The 4,534-nt window shown below is 37.3% G+C and overlaps 1 pseudogene; it reads left to right on the top strand.

Moving 5' to 3' along the window:
• Positions 1-345: 345 nt before the first annotated feature.
• LOC148164919 (sarcoplasmic/endoplasmic reticulum calcium ATPase regulator ARLN pseudogene) lies at positions 346-706 on the top strand (annotated as a pseudogene).
• Positions 707-4,534: the final 3,828 nt, after the last annotated feature.

Raw genomic sequence — 4,534 nt, 5'->3', positions numbered from 1 at the left:
TTACTGAAGAAACATTGTGATATCTCTGGGAAATATTGAAGTGAAAACCACAAAGTATTATAAACTTGTCAGATATGTGATTTTTCCAGAAATGTCCAGCTACCTGATAGTAGTCATGGACAAAGCTTCTGATTGGGTTCACTGTGGATGTGGATTTGCCATGGGGTTGTAATGAGAAAGCAGTGGTTCAGAGAGATGTGGGTATTTTCAAAATAGTGATTAAAATGAAGGATTTTTTTTTTTTTTTTTTTTTTGGCTTGGAATTAAAGCTGGATACAGAAGAAATGAAAGGAGGACGTGAGGGTTTGCTGGCTGCTCAGACTGTGGTTGGGCCACTGGTGCGAGATGGAGGCGGGCGCAGCTACAGAAGATGATGGACACGATCCCCATCCCCAGGAGCGGCTAGGCTTGGGTGAAGCTGGGAGGCAGCAGCAGAACCACGAAGTGTGGTCTCAATTCCGGGCCGACCGGTTTCCAAAGCATTCCTACTGGTGGGATTTCTGGCTCTTCATCCTCTTCGATGTAGTGTTGTTTATCTTCGTGTATCTTTTACCATGAATGGTTTGCCTGATGTCTAGATTAAGAAGTTGGCTCCTGGAGTGGATTCTGAAAATGACTACAAACTTCTTGAACAAAGAAGACAGGATTGTGCAACAGAATTTTAAACTTGGAAGGACTTTCTTTCATTTTACATACTTTTGTTATTCCTTTTGGGGACTATATTAAATGGGTAATGATCTCACCCATTCGTAGCTAAGTTCTTAAAACTACTCTTTGATTCATGTTCAAAAACTTTTCAGACATCTGATGGCTTTACAGGGGCTGGATAGTAAAGCATTTATACGTAAAGTTTTAATGTATTCATTAAGAAATATGGTAATGTCTTGCTTTTAACATTTTAAGGATTAGCCAGGGTTTAGTATGATGCAAAAATGTGGTGAAATATTGAGGTGAAGTATTTAAAAATAAATTACTAAAAAGCAAGGGAAGAAAAAGGAGTTAAGAGCTGTACGGAAAGTGCAGGCCCAAAATGCATTGGCTGTAAGTACAAGTTTAAGTTTTAGATTAAGTGGGCCTCTGTTATTGTTGCCAGATTGATACAATCTCAGAGAAAGTATATAATATCCAACATTGGAAATCTAGTGTGCATGTCCTCTTCTCTGGATGCTTCCCCTCACTTCCTTTTAAGTTCTTAAACTTCCCTAAAATAGGACTGTGTTTGAAACCTATTTTTTATTATTGTGATTGTATTAAGAATGCTTGTGGCTAAAATATGTTTTTGTTTTTATAATGTTTGTACCTTAAATACTTCAGCAAAGTCATTTCAACAAATATTTGATCACTTACTCTGGGCCAGGTACAGTAGTGAGCAAAAAAGACAAAAATCCTTGCCTTCATGGAGCTTATATTCTTTTATATCTAAATGTTAGTAAGAATTTACATTCTAGGAGTGATCAACTGGTGTTTAATCAGAAAGGTCACACTCCCAAAGCAGCTACCAAAAGCCCTTCAGAAGGTAGTCCTATTATTTAACAGATACTCCTTTATGTAACAGATGTTAGAAGTGGGCTCTTGTTGGGGCACCTGGGTGGCTCAGTCGTTAAGCATCTGCCTTTGGCTCAGGTTATGATCCCAGGGTCCTGGGATAGAGCCTTGCACTGGACTCCCTGCTGGGTGGGAAGCCTGCTTCTCCCTCTGCTTGTGTTCCCTCTCTCACTGTGTCTCTCTCTGTCAAACAAATAAATAAATAAATAAAATCTTAAAAAAAAAGAAATAAAGGGAAAATGGCATTTTTTACATCATATCCTGATGGTCTGCATGAAATCTAAGTACAGGAAAATGAGGAGGGGAGCCAAGATTGTGGCCAAAGAATGGCATGTTTAAGTTCACAGTTTTGGAGATGAAATAGTTTTAAGTCATGGGGAGTGATAAGGATATAGAAAGACTCATTTGCTGGTGTTCTTTGGAAAAATTATTTTTATGAACATTGATATGTTAAAATAATCATAAGGTTTAGGTTGAAAAGAATAAATTTAGAAGTCTTTATGATTAATTACTAATGCTTAATGACTAATTATTTATTGACAATGGTAGGGAAATTTGGAGACCACTACAATGAGAAGGGGTTGTATTGTCAGATATGATTAACTCACAGCGGCAAGATCTATAAAGTTGGGAGGGCAGCTATTTAGAAAGGACATTGGAGAGCTGTGAGGACACCGTCTCCACCATCTGACCTCGAAGTACATAGAATATGAGAGACAGCTGTGGTAGAGCATCATAGATTTTCCTGTTCCAATTATATGGGTAGTAGAATAGTGAGATATCATGGGTTAGTGAAAGCTACAATTAGCTAACCCGAGTTGGGTTGATGCTGGGAGGTGAAAAATCTGAAGAAAACTTCATTCTGAAGATGATTAACTTTGAGATTTCTACTGATTTGTTAGAGGTGATTTGAGTGACTTCTGCTTTGGGGAAGTAAGGTGGGTTTTATCAGACAAGCTCCAAGCATCTTTTCCAAGTACTTTGAGGCTTGGAGTGCTCTTTACTTCACATGAGAACATCAGTGTTTTAAAGTTGCCTGAGGTAGTTCTGTAATACAGTGATAATATGGGAAGTAACGTAACTAAAACCCCAAAGAGAAAAGACTTAGGAGTGCCTAAGAGGATAGAGGGTACTTTCCTAAGAGATAGAGTTCTATTGACATGGCAACAGTATCCCATTAACTATTTTAAGCTGCTTCAGTTACTGTTCTCTCATTTGTCAGAGGTAAATATAGTAGTAATGGAAATGAATATTGTTGGGAGACTTCTTTATAGTCACATAAATCTTCTCAAAGCTTCTAATACTTAGGAAACACATATGTACAAGATGTTCTATATTGAGTTGAGTAATGAGTACAGTAGTTTGTTGGATAGAGTTACCTTTCATAACCAACTGTTGCTTTTCCCTTTCTGCAATATTCTTTTAACCTAAAAGACAAATATTAAAACAAATGAATCCCACCTACTTAAATTGGTATTTTGAACACCATGTTTTGAGATCTAGTGATATTTTCTTATAGATCAGATTCACCACTGGTACAATTGAAACTTGTAAATGTGACTTTTTAAATATCACTATGCATTTCCATCAGTCATGAAGTAAAAAGCACATCACCAATTTGAACAGGGGCAATTGAATGTAAATCATTACTAACTAGTAAAAAAGGTAACTAACTGAAAGGGTTGCAACCTAGGACTCTAGAAATACAGAAAAAGCAAATGCAGGAAGCACCCAGTACCTCTAGGGCTAAGAAAAAGTGATAAGGAAGAGACTAAGAACTTAGGGAAACATCCTTGGGCTCCAACTCCATCCATCCCAAAGCTGAGATTCTGAACTTATAGAAGAATGTGTGTCTACCACAGAAACACAGTCCACCAGAGGCAGAGAAACTTGACAGAGGAATAGGTGAGGACTGTAGGTGTGAATCAGTAGAAGAGAAATTCACAAGGCTGTGTGGGCAGGTCAAAGCTGGTTTGTAATAATAGTCCACAGGATGGCCAACAAACTTCCTGAAGGGTACAGGTGAACGGGAACTGGTCTGCAAGGACCATGAAGATAAAAGCACCACTGGGCGTCCCACAGGCCTACTGCTAGCAGGCATACCTACAAAGCAGTAACACGTCATAGCCAGGGAGAGAGGCATTTTCTTTTGTGATAGCCTCACAATGATCCTCGTCTATCCTCTGTGAAACAGTTTAATATCACTCTAGTTATCAAAGCAGACATGTTTACAGAATTCAGCCCCAGGATCATCAGCATTTCAAAAAAGCATGGATTTAGTACTGAGAGGAAATACACTGTCACAGCTTTTATATTGAAAAATCAGAAAATATTTCTAAATTCTGGAGTCTCAAGAGCAGTGGAGCAAAAGTAACTATGCACATATAATTATCTATCCGATTTTAGGTTTCAACATATTCATCCCCAAAGATGATTTTTGGAGTAATGAAGCAATACGATCAATTGTTTATATTAAAATGCCAGTTCAAATGTAGACATGACTGAAGAATCTATGTTAAACCCTAATACATAAAGATTGTTTTTATATACTACATAAAGATAATTTTATAAGTGAGGAATTTTATTTTGTAAACCATTTGAAATATTATATGCCAGTTTTGCAGGTTGATATAAATGAAGATATGAACTGGAGCAACCCCTATATCCAAATATGCATTCTTTCTATGGGCCACATCACATTCACTTACAGTGTTTAGTGCTTTTGGCTAATTGTCTTCTTCCCTAGCTTCTTCTTTGGAAGTGTAAATATTTCCAAGACATTGTTTAACTGTTGCCAGCCACCTTTAGAGTCAAATACATAAGCAGTTTTTTAAACAGTCATTACTATTCACAGAAACAAATAGCATGCTCCCCAGGTTCTCAGGGAAATCTTGAACATCATTCTTATAAAAATCTAAATGCTGCACCAACTACTTTTATATTTCTTACTGAATTGACTTTCTAGGCATACCAAATCTTTGGGTCTTTT

Source organism: Eumetopias jubatus, unplaced genomic scaffold (assembly GCF_037043125.1).
Source record: "Eumetopias jubatus isolate StellerSeaLion01/CBP00866 unplaced genomic scaffold, mEumJub1_p1.0 scaffold_2, whole genome shotgun sequence".
Classification (NCBI taxonomy): Eukaryota; Metazoa; Chordata; class Mammalia; order Carnivora; family Otariidae; genus Eumetopias; species Eumetopias jubatus.
This window is presented reverse-complemented; position numbering and strand designations above follow the sequence as displayed.